At 42.5% G+C, this 13,105-nt stretch overlaps 1 protein-coding gene across 4 annotated transcripts in view; it reads right to left on the bottom strand.

The window, feature by feature from the left end:
• LOC100642219 (netrin receptor UNC5C) overlaps positions 1–13,105 on the bottom strand; it is a 44,682-nt gene extending 31,577 nt beyond the window's left edge. For 3 of the 4 annotated variants that reach the window (XM_048409029.1, XM_020864922.2, XM_048409030.1), the window contains exon 1: positions 12,599–13,105. The gene's annotated coding sequence lies outside the window, so the exon portion shown is untranslated. The remainder of the gene's footprint in view (positions 1–12,598) is intronic. The other variant, XM_003398190.4, reaches the window with a different exon arrangement.

Genomic DNA, 13,105 nt, shown 5'->3' with positions numbered 1-13,105 from the left:
GTGACACATCAAAATTCCGTGTCGACGCGTGGTACGATATCTCTCTAATTGAAACGCAAACGGAGTTAACAGGGACAAGCGTGGATCACGATGATGAAATCGCGTCGAATCGATAGTCAGGCCGTTATCCGGTGGAAAGTCGATGAAACCACGAGAGGAACACAGGAGCTACAGGGACGAGACCGCGTGTTAGCGAAGGTAGACACGGGGCGAGGATGGTCTCGAAGATTCATGACGCGGAATAATCCACAGGACGAGTAGAGAGGCCGTGGAACGCGCATTATGCGAACGTATCGGACGTCCCTACACAGATTTCCCATCGACGAGAATAGAAAGAGAGAGAGAGAGAGAGATGTCGGGGTCTAATCCTCCAGGACGAGGACTCAATTTATAAACGTGCCCGGTATTACCACTCAAAGGCTTAAAACACTCGACACCGAGCAGACGTCGTGGTGCCGCGCGCGGATGAACACATGGCATTTCACACTGCAATTGCCACGAATGCCTGGCTCTCTCGCCCTGGCGCGCGCTAGTCGGGGATAAACGCGAGAAACTCGAGTGCTATTCACCCGCTTCGCTGCTCTACGAAAGGTCTTTTCTTTTCATGAGACCTGTTTTCCAGGGGTCTTCCTCGCCACTTTACAAGCGGCACAATCTGTCCGTCTGTTTCGAAACCGACGCATCGTGCGCGCTTCGTGTTGTCCATTTCCTCTTCATCTTCCTCTTCTTTTGCTTTTTCGCTTTCTCTCTCTCCCCATTGTCCCTTTTCTTCTTCTTCTTCTTCTTCTTCTTGGTTTATCTCGCTCTGGATCAGTGAGGTTCAGAGAGATGTTATACGTTAAGAGATGAGAGACCGCGACTGAAAAGCGGTTTAAAGCTTCGAAGGGCAACCTGAGTATCGCGTGACAACAGGTAGGGGGGAATCAACGGGGCTGGATTCCCCGGAGTATTCAGCGGCTACCGGTTTGCGAAGCCGCCTCCCTTCGATGTTTCTATTCCACCTTGGCTACGGAACAGAAGCGGGCCCCCGAGGAACGAGAAACGATCCACGCGTGCTTACGCGCTCACCAATATACCGGGGAATCTTTTATGCACGAGGAACGAAGAAATAGCTGGATGTTTTTTTCGCGAGAGACTTCCAATCGAGAATTCGTTATTGATTGTTCGTGTCTCGCGAGAGCGCGCGAAATTTCGCTGATCCTCTGGGGAGGACGGATTCTATTAGGGCTGCTAGCTCGATGGCAACGAAAGTAGTCGGGAAATGTAGTTTTCTTGTACCGTTGGGGAGAAAAGTGATATGTGGGTTGAATGTATGTGATACTGAAAATATGTGAAGTTATCGATGTTAGATTTATATAACAGGTTATTTTCATTTTGGTGAAATAATAATTCATTCTTTCCGAGTAAATTGACACGACCAGAGTAAAATTTTATTATCCTCGTGTTTGAAAAACAATGTTTATCTTTGGTATAGGCAATTCAGAAGTTTTCCAATTTTCTTAAAAGCTTACAATAGCCAAAAACTGGCTCGGATATGGAATACCCTACCTATAGAATTAATTATTTTCTGGCATAAAATCATTGACGTTGGAACAAGTCATACTTATAAATAAAATGTTTAATACAATGATAGAATATGACAGTGCTTATGGCTTTCATCCAGCAAACGTGAAATCGATATCTCTACATATTTGTTCCGGCGAACTTTCTTCTGCAAAGAAGGATCTTTTACAAATCAATGCCGATGCTTTCTGATATTTCGACGATACTTCTATTGTATTCCGTTATTCGTCAGCATCGTAGCTGTATGTCTGCGTGTCAGGGTCGACACGGATCGATAGACGCTCTCGAAAGAAGCTACAACCCCTCGAAGATCGCAGGGGTTTCGTGAAACAGCGGGTAATTACGACATTGTCTCTCCTCCTGCTTCTCTCTTTCTTTCGACTTATCGTGAAAACCGTGCATCGTGTTATTTAGAAACTTCCCGGCCGATCTCGTCTTCTCTCCGCCGTGTAATCTCGAAGCGTTCTATAGCTCGCCGTAACATTTCTAATACCCAGGGATATTACGCATTTTATCTTACAGCGTTGTAAATTGCGACGCACGCATGCGCCTCTGGTTGTAATAAATTTGCATGCATTTACGTAACGTGTCACGAATTTTGCGTTTCGCAGCCACGAACTTGATCGTGTTCTCCAGGCTTTCCCCCGCAAGGGATTGAGTATACACTGGGTGGTTGGAGAAATTGGCTTGCGATATATCTATATTGTACGGAGTATTCCGTGAATGAAGACGGAGAAACCCAAAAGGTTGAGTCGAATGGCTTAATCAAAGGTGGCTCCTTGTAATCTGTGTTTCTTTCTGGCAAAGAACACCGTTACATTGATCATGAAATGATATTAATTTTTTCTTTATGTAGTTCCTGAGGCTAGATTATAGAGATCATAAAAATTTTTTTAAAAGATCTGCCTAAACTAATTAGCTACGTTTATTTTTCTGAAGAGTTCCATCCATTAAATAGCATTTTGATTTAGATATATTTATATTGTGAGATACGATATACAGATAGTTGTACCTTTTCTAAAACATGTGTTTGTCAAACAAAATGATTTACGAGGAATTTTAAAAAATGACAAGAATAAAGTAGTATAAAAAATGATAATTTATGGAGGATTCTTTTTGAAGAATAAAGAAGAGTATGTATTAAGATGATAAAGTTCCTGCTACAGACTAAATGTACACAAAGATCGATCTACCGTACTTTTCATCCTGGTATCTTCCCGGCGAATCTCAAAGCGCCATAAAAAAGACATTTCTCACTAAATCATCCCTTGACCAATTTTCTTGCCCGCGTGTATCCATCTCTAGATCATTCTGCGCTCACAACACGCGATCGTGGGGAGTCGTAAATTTCACATGGAACAGCTTCTTTCCTGTGGAAACATGCAAGCGCATTTCCACTATTATCTCTGATTGTGGTGTTTGGAACTAATCCGTAATAGTCGTTGAAGAAAAGGAAATTATTTGGTACACGACTCGGATGTGTTGCAAATCTGAGTTTATTCTCATTTTATCTACATACAATTGATTACTTATTATTAATTATTTAATTGCCACAGACAAATGACGGGGTCATTCAAAAGCTACCAAAACGAAATTTGTTTCTATTCAATCTTTATTTTTATTTCAGAAAAGTTTTGGAGCTTGTAACAATAAAAAATGAACTATTATATAATAATAAATAGAAGTAATTTATTCACGAAGGTTGAAATCCAATAAAAATTAATTGTGCAACAAATAAATTCTTCATTTTTCTCAAAATATTCCGCAACGTATTACATTTGATTCTGTCTTCGATAAAATAATTTGCTGCTATTGAATCGATAAAATTATGACATCTTCCCAATTCAACTATAGCATCAGTGAATCCTGTTCTACGCAGAAGTAGCACAGTGTGCGTAACACGAACGTACCACGAGTCGATTGCAGTCACTGCGTTTAAGGGCCCGTTTTGTGTACAGGATTTCAAGAGGCCTCTTCTGGAGAGGCACACGTATGACGCCAGGTATGCGCTTCGTGTCTCCGCCCCTGGCTATCCTTTCTTTCTCCGTTCCCTTTCTTTTTATTCTCCACCCTCTCTTCGACAAACGTCTCTCTTTCCCTCCCCTCTTCACCCTGTTCCGTGGCCAAAACGTAATCCGAGAAGATTACAGAGCGAAATAAACATGTCAACCCCCCTGTAGAGGAAGGGATGTGGGTTTGCGGAGCATCTTTATACAGCGCGCCTAGAATATTTCCTCTCTATGCTCCTCGATCTCGTTCACTTCTGCTTATCTTCCACGTAGGTAGTCTTCGAATGAAGATCCTTGAAGATATAGTTCTTCTGACTAGCTGTGGGTCCGTTAGTTAAAGACTCGTTTAGACTTACAGACAGTTGTTCATATATACTTGTCCGGGGACAGTTACAGACATTATTCCTTCTTTTTCATTGCAGTGAAGCACCGATGATTATTCAATAGTCGGACAAGTACCTATAAGTGCATTATTTTCTAAAAATATTATTCTTCAAAAGTAGGTGATATTTGTAATTTACATTCAAAGGATTTTATTATAAATGTCTATAAGCTTTGTGAATTCGCACGAATTTTTCTACTAAAGTTTAATTGTATTAAAGTTTCTTAAACTAAGTTTCATGCTTAGAAGAAGTTTAATACATCACACAGATTTCTTTGTCCACAGATTTCTCAAACTTCTCAAAAATGTTATCAACCTCAAAATTTGTTCATTTATACCGATTTTTCTCTTCTTTATACCAACTACCTTTGGACTTCTACTGTATGCCACATTATCTATAGACTTTCTGCGAATTATCTACGTGTCTGCGAACAATTGTCTGTAAATGTAGACGGTCCTCAAGCCAGATGCGTGCCTACAAGCAGTAAATTTGCACGCGTAACCACAAAAATACAACCGCGTGCCCTATCTTCCTAAGATCTGAACCGATCTCAAAGATACAAGCTTTCATACGACCAAGGTCCTCTTTTGTCGCTTCTCCTTCGTATCTTTGAAAGATACACGAACTTTTTGTGGTATACAGGGTGGCTAACGGAGGATGACGACAAAACCTCGACGCAATGTGTACAAATTTGCGGCTACCTACGAGAACGAGGATTCAATTCGTTGGGACGTGGCCTGCGCGGTCGATTTATGGGTATCCAGTGCATCGTGGCCACCGCTGTGAGCTTGTAACGTCGTCCATTACGATCCTTGATCCATCGATTTTCCGTAGCGTCGAAAGGAAGCCTGGAACCCTCGTGCGAGTGTTTGTTCCATTGCTACGGTGACACGGCGGTGAAAGGAACGAGGTTGAAACAGCCACGTCAAAGTGGCACGAAGAGGGTTTAACCCGTGACTTTGAGCCTTTTAAAATTGTCAAGGGGAAACGACGAGATTTCACGGGAACTCGAGAAGACCCGGCTTCAATCGTGACTTCTTTGGTGAAATTGTAACACGAAAGATGACTTGTAGGATTTCCGTGAAAAATCAACAGAACCTTTTCGTTCGCGGAAAATCTGTACTTTTCTATGATTTTGTATACAATAGTGCTCGGTTAAATTTCAACAAATTGATGGTTTATGTTGTAATTCTCGCGAAACAGGTAGCGATTTTATTGATGAAATCCAATTCTATTGACAAGGAAAAAGATTTGATGAGATTTTACAAGAATAAACGATAATACTCTCATCGCATCTGTTCATTGCCTTTTGCAATTGGTATTATAAGCTGAGAACACTAAGTAGCGAAGGATCAAATTTGAATCATCTGAATTTAAGTATTACTGAAACCCAAAAAGATCGATATCGTCGGTAATACAAGCTATTAAGTAGACCATTCTAGTTTCTCTATTTTCAAAGTCTAAATTCGAAGCACACCTTCGTAACTTCTTTGATCGCTTCGTTAAAGCGGCGCCGCTGCGTTACGCGAATAAGAGCGACTGGATGCCGCGTGTCGCTGAAAATACATCGAGTGAGCCACGTGTGCGTTAGTCAACGACGCCATCGAGTTGGGCGTCCAGAGGATCAAACGTTAGTCTTCTATGCCATGATTCGAGTCGCGGAATTATTTGACGTTTTTCTATGAATACACGAAACACAATATATAGTGCCAGACTAGGGAAAATTCAGGATGCAGACTGGCTTTTTTCCTTCGAGCACGTTTTTCCCGACTAGTCATATCTGTCGCGCGATCTTGACGTGGTGGACCTAGCGCCAGAAGAAACTCGTTTCCACGATACGCTTTCCCTCTAATCTCGCGTGTCGATCGTTCGCCGCCATGCATACCAAGCGTACACACAGCACGTATACACACATGTACCAGCACTTTTGGGACGTTTCGTGATGAATGTCTCGCAGCGGTTGTCTCTTTTTCTATCTCTTGTTCGCCTCGTTCTACTATCCTGCCTGACACCCGCTCAATTTGCTTTCCTTTATCTCGTTTCGCTAGATTTCGACATCGATAGGCTCGTTTGTTTGTTCAGAGGTTTGTTTAAGTATCGTTTAAATCGAATATTTTGAAGCTTCGTAATATACGAACAACGTTACATTAACAGTAAAGAAAAGTTTCTATCTCAAAGTTTTTTTCTATATAAAATTTCTATCTTACAGTAAATGACATCAAAGAGTTGATGCACACAAACCAAGGCATAGAATGTCTCATAAACGATGCATCTGTAATTACGAATCAAAAATGTACACCGTATCTATCGTTATACCATAAAAATAAAATCATAATCGAAGCGACGAAAAAACCCAAGAGAACACGATTTAACAAATCTACCCTCCATTCTCAGCTTCCTCCCATTCACCAAACCATCCCTCCCCATATTGTCTTCCAGTCTTCCAATATCTCTTTATCGACACGTTAACTTTTCCAGGCGTCGGATTTCCGCATTATTAGCCACAAATTCTACCCTCATGGCCTCCCTTATCTAACCTTGTATCTCCTTATCCTGCGAATCTCTGTTCGATTCGATTTGTATCCATTATATTCGACGTCCCTCAGACCTCAGGAAGTCTCTATAAGCTAACAAGAAAATTCTCGGGGTCCTTCATCTTCATCGGTCGTTCGTAACCCACCAACCCAGGATCACTGTAGAAATTCGTCGAAGCGTGAACATGGTGTTTGCCGCGCACGCTCGCGTGCACGCCGAGGTTTCGAACAGGAGGCAGGTAGAAAAGAAGGACGAAGCCGTGAGAACGCAGATGGAGGGGCAACGCGTGCCAGGTGGGCCCCGGTTCAGCCTCCTGCAAGGCACAACGTTGTTTCCTGCGAGCCGATCGAGACCGTGATACCGAAAATCGATCCGTCGACCGAGATAACAGGCCGCATCGGCGAGTTTTTAATGGCCTCGCGACGGAAAACGGGCTAGGGGAACGAAACGCCTTCGACCGGCTTTACGCACTCCCATCACGTGCCTCTCGTTTCCTGCCTCCTGTCCATAGTAACCACCGATGTTTTTCTTCGACGTTTCTTGCCTTGGGAGGATTCTTTCGGTTTCAGTTTGTTAAAGTACCAGAGGAATAATGATTATTAATGATGGGTATCGCGTTATATCGCGAGAAAGCTGCGAGTTTATCGATGGATCTAGAGGATTCTTATGCGTCTGCGAAAAACGTAGAAGCATAGAGTTATCGAGAATATGCATGATAATGTACAAGTATAAAATGTTTAAAATAAGGCGGTCGTTATAATATTCGATAGATGAAACGAGTCTCTGTTTAGATTCCATATGTTTAATTGGACTATAAAAGTATGATTGTGCAGAAATATCTGTAATATGCTCATCAGCGTGAGACGTCTGATTCGATTGCATATCGTATTCGCATAGAGAGATATTCTATCAGCGTGCAAAACGCTTGTAGATATAATGATACATCGAAGAAGCGTATTTTTAAATGATGCTTAACCGATGCATTCGCATCAGGTTCAGCTGTCTGACACTTGTAGGAAATAGCTCCTTTAAGAAGGGAATGGAGATTAAGACGAAGATTCAATCGCGATTTAGAGATACAAAAGACATTGTTAAGAGATTTACACGCTATCAATACTATTGTTAATGTGGACAAGTACAGAAAATTTAGATACACATTATCATCAATGTTATCGATCATGTGCGCGCCCCGTTGCGGTACAAGTTTCCCGCGAGTCGAATACGGTATATGCATATAATTTACAGCGGAGTCGCGTCGACTTACCTCGACGATTCTCGATTACCCGCGGGTAATCATGGAAATCTCTACCGATATCCATGCAAAAACGGCACCGTTCGATAATTACGGGATACTCACGAAGCTCGTGCGCAGATCGAACACGCGAGCTCATAACATGAATGCAAAAAACGTTCGTTGAAGATTAACGATCCTTACCACGAAAAAGCGGCGCGAGAATCGGGACTATCGACTCTAGATTATTCGCCGACAATCTACGATCTTTCACTTGCGTCTAGGCACTGTGGCTTATCGCGTTACGGCTTACTCAACCCTTTTCTTATCGAACCGACGTCAAACGGAATTTTCAATATCAAAGAAACTTTCCGTATGAAAACGTCAATTGGCGATTGGATAACGCGGAACGTTCGAGCGCCACATGAACTCATTCCGCCAGATAATAAACGTCCTGCGAGAGGGGAGAGAAAAATTGAAAAAGCCTCGATTACCCGGAGCATGAGATTACGCGGAGCATGAGATTACGCTGACTAAACGCCACGAATCGGGAGGAATGGGACCTGTTATTTGACTTTGACAGACATTATTAACGACCAACCGTTCTGTGCGAAGCTCCTGCCCGCGTAATGATCTCCGGCGAAGCGTGGCTGGATAAAGAAAGACGCTGCTGAAACTCTCTCTTCCTTCTCTTTTTCAGCCTGTCCGACCGGAAAATAAAGAAAGTCGAGCGGGGACCCGCGAGCGGTGCCAATGGATCCTCTTATTTCTGCTGCGTCGTCTCGTTCCCGTGAACGCGACACGCGCCCCTTTGAATGTTCCCGTCAACGCTTTTCAGTTTTCTCGTGCTGTTCGCTTTCGTCTCGCCGCTTCCGCCGACTTCTTTCATCGTCGACGAGTCGCGTCGATGGAATTCGCGAGTCGAGCGCGCGATATCGCTGCGATTTCGAGCTGTTTTGCTCGTTGCGAGAGCAGTTTCACGCCGTAAGAGAATTTTAGAGAGTTAAAGAGCGCCGGGAGCTGAAGTTACTCGCGTGGGCGGCGGCCATTTTCGAGCATTAGGCTCAGACACGAGGGGGGACCCGCTTGTGGGAGCCGTTACTTGATGGTTCAATTTGGAAAAAAGTAAAACGTAGTTTTTTTCTATTTGATGCGTTTTTATATTTGGCTTATAGCTTAAGAAGTATTGGAGGGTCGAAGGTGGAGGTGTTTGTACGGTCGATACGACGCGAGATAAGAATTGAGGGAAGTGTCGAAAAAGATCCATTTCCCGTTTGTTTATTGATAAGTAGGATCTAGGAGTCTAGGAATCGGGGATTTCAAGGGAACGTAGAAAAAAGTTTTCCTGCAGGTATTATTGATAACCAAGGACTGTAAAAAAATGTAGAGGTTTTTAGAAATTTAACTCTGCTGTTCTCCTCGCATCCTCTTCGTATTTGTATCTCATTAGATACCTTTCTTTTTTGGAAGACGTTGCTCATAAAATATGTGAAATGTACAAAACCTTATAACTAAAATCAAGTATTCTAAACCTATATTTTAATATGATAGTCCCAAAGGAAGCTGCAGTTGATCGTAACATTCTTACAAAATTCCATTGACGAAGACGGCAACCACTCGATCCACTGACACAGAACACGCGAACGTTCCATTACCAACGAACATTCATTCAACGCAGAATCTTGTTAAAGAAATGCCTCCCAGAAAGCGAACTTTTTCCGTGCAAAACAAGTCAGGGACTCGGGGGAATCGTTTCCGCGGACATCGTTCTCGTGAAAAGAGACAAAGGCGTAATTATTGCAGCGGTATCGCGGCAACGATTAATGCCCGCTATCAATGGCGGCCCGACGAGAGAGATACGCGGCTTATTAATTAATTGCATTCACAGTGCACGCATGAGCGAACGATGGGAGAGAGGGAGATAGAGTGTGCAAAATCGAAGGCCGATTATTGTAGTCGCGTCTCTCGCGATAGATCCTCGTTAGCGGCGTCTATGATCGGGCGTCAGTTCGATCGGAAGGTTAACAGGCCGTCGCAAACAACGCCGTCGAACGTTCCGCAATTTCAAGCGTTTATCGATCCGGGGTCGTGGAAATCGCAGCAATTCCCTCGTCCCAACGAGGAACTAGACTAGACAAAATACGAAAGGGATCGCACGAGGTTGACAATCGTGCCACTATTCACGAATAGATAGAACAGGTCGATTTGCCTGTGACCGTGAATTATCGATCATTCTTCGTCTACGACCGCGAAATGGGGAATATCAGCAGATTCTTGGGCTTTCATGATATTCTGTTGGAGATTCTCGCTGTTTATGGGTGCTGCGCATGGAGAATAGTTTATGGAGGTGGTGGGAAGCAGTTGGGTGGAAAAGATAAACATGTTAGGGATGATGGAATGCATTTGGTCACTAGACAACTTTGCGTGTTTAATCTTTTAGGGTAGGCGAGAGCCGGATTTTTTATCTCGCTATTACAATTTTGTGAAGTTTAAAATGGTACGCTATATTCTAGAATTTGTATAACATATCATTTAACAGATAAGATCATACTGTAATTAAAGAGTACGAATATGGTACTAGCAAAATTACAAACGTGTATAGTTAGAGATTAATCGTTCAAGGATAAAGTTTCTACTAAAAGTACTATTAACATTTCTATGAAAAGCTCTACTAAAAAGATTTCTACAATTTTCTACTAAAAGTTGCATTTTTGTTAAAAAAAAATGTCTGCTGGTAATTGGAAGGTCTCATCCAAAAATTGAAGTCGTTTAATCTAAATGATCAAATAAACGAACCAAAATTTGTATCAATTAAAAAAATGTATATCACAGTGAATTACAGAAATAACCTTGTTTCGAGCTGCACTTTTATTCATCCGCATTCATTATTTTCTTTTCTGCACGTGAATGAATGGCTCCAATATTATATGTTTTATTTACGAAGATAATTCCATGAATTAACCTCTGTCTCTCAACGGTGATCAATGAACTCGAACACCCTCGCCTTTTAACCAAACACATTCTCAACCTCACCCTATCTGCAAGTCGAAAAGCCTGAACACGACCGTTTCAAGGAGGAAAGCTAAGAAACTGCTGAGCCCCTCTGCATATTTCGTGTATTTACGAGGAAACTCGTTTCCCTCTTTGCACGCGTTTCGCGTAAATCCGCGAAAACATACTGCTCCCGGTTTCTATAGCGAACGACGCCGATTTGGACCACGTAATTCTGGTAAGTGGAGCCGAATGTTTGTGAATCTTCGTTCGATGCCGCATATGGACGGCCACTTTACGATTATGCTATCCGCCGGAGGTCGAGAGTCGTTCGTTCGCGACCACCGACGAGTACCCGCTTCCTTTCGGGTATTTTTCCAAACCGGAGCATCCTCCGTGCACGCTTGTTCCCCGGGGAGCTGGCAGCTTTATTCGACATGCGTATTTCGTAAACTTAGCGGTTCCCCATTTTATAGAATTTATGGAGTCCGCCGGTCGAACGTTAAGATTCAGACGTTATGTGTCTGGGATCGCGTGCTGCGACGACAGAAACTGCTTACGCACGGCGTTTTTAGCGAAACCTTAAATGTTGTTGGTTCATTTTGGATCGTTCGGTAGATTTACGATTGAGTAATTGTATGGTGGTGAAAATGCGAATTTTGGAGATTGTTTTTAGAGTTTGACGTTTATAGCAGCCGTAAGCGACATAGAACGATTTCCTGAAACGCAATTGTCTTGAAATGTATGAAATTTTAAATCGAATGATAACTTGTTAATTATTTGATCAATAGTTGGATGAAAAATTTGCCATGCGATAGAAATAGAGTATAGTTCTGTTTATCGGAATATGATGTAACACAAAATAATAGCTTCAATCGCGAATACATCTAATCGAGCAAAATAATTGTATTAGATAAATCTTTACAATACAGTGATTTAATAAATAAAGTACCAACTAATCGAAGAAACTAGAATAAATAGGAAAAACACGAGTGTTTGTAAATTGAATTTTTGTCAATTGATAAATCCGCTTATCTGACTCGAAATTCCTATTATACGAACGAAAAAATCATAGTCAGTGGAAAGAATCAATCAGGAAATCAATGAATCCTACTACATAAACTATTCATCCATTCAATAGCTATAAAAATGATTTCTATTCTAACAAATACTCAGAACCACTGCAACAAGTCTCCATTTATTTCCAACACGATTTTGAATCTACACTTGTCAAGCTATACGCTGCCTTCGATTCGAGCAATTTTTCCAATCACGAGTTCGTGGACGATAAAACTTGCTGCAAGCAACAAGTAAATCGTTCGTGTGGCCCGAGCACTTTCGCGGAATTTTTCCAATTCCGAATACCGAGAACGCTCGACTCGGATAAGCAGGCACACGGGAATCGCTTTATTCGCGGGCCACGGTGGCTTAATTTGAATAGCAATAACCAGAGACTGCTGCGAGGCAAGCGAAGCGTAAGAGCAGGGAAAACAGTTTCACTGGATGCCGCGGCTTTTTAAATAGTTTTTCCAGGGGACCTTTAAGCCGTGGCCCAGCGGGAGTTCGCCTTGCCAGATAAGAGACCGCCTCCTAATTTCGTAGAAGCTTTTCGAGACGCTCGCTCGACCGTGACTACATTTCAATATATTAAAAGAAATACTCGTTTAGAAAAAGAAAAAAAGAAAAAAGGAACCAGAAATATATAAAAGTTCTCGTCGATCAAATAGAAAATATCGAAAGAAGCGGAAGGGTACTCGAACCGGCAAGTCGCTCGTTAAAATTCTTCGACGACCTCCTCGAGGATACTCGTCCAATTTCCACGTACCTCGTTCAATTTTAATTAAACCCCGCCTAGATACGTTCTACGTAATCTACAAGAAACTCACTTGTAACTGTTGGAATCCCAGAATTAACAGCTTTCTCTAAGGAAATCCACCTTGCACCCCAACGAGCAACACACGGTTCAATGTTTCCGAAAACCACTTTTTCTTGTTTATCCACACTCGAAAAGCCCACTGCACTGACACTGGTTCAGGTTCACCTAAAGCTGACCCGGAGTTTACGTAAAACTCGGTCCTTCACCCTTCTCACGATTCAATCTCTTTTACACAATCCCGATTTTTTTTTTTTTTTTTTTTTACCCTTGATTCGAGAAACTATCTGCCGCCGTCACTTTCGACGAACGTGTTTTCAAACGTGTTATTCGATTGGAATGGGTCGCGAGTCGCGTAGTTTTGCTGATCCGCGGACATCTCACGGGACAGTGGTGCACGCCACCGGTCGCGTTGCCACCCTTAACGAGCGAACAAACACCGAGAGCCCCAACGCGCGCGGCTCATGTCGGCCAACTGACTCCGAGCGCAGAAACCTCGGGGCCCTTCGGCTCTTGAGCG

Source organism: Bombus terrestris, chromosome 10 (genome assembly GCF_910591885.1).
Source record: "Bombus terrestris chromosome 10, iyBomTerr1.2, whole genome shotgun sequence".
Classification (NCBI taxonomy): domain Eukaryota; kingdom Metazoa; phylum Arthropoda; class Insecta; order Hymenoptera; family Apidae; genus Bombus; species Bombus terrestris.
This window is presented reverse-complemented; position numbering and strand designations above follow the sequence as displayed.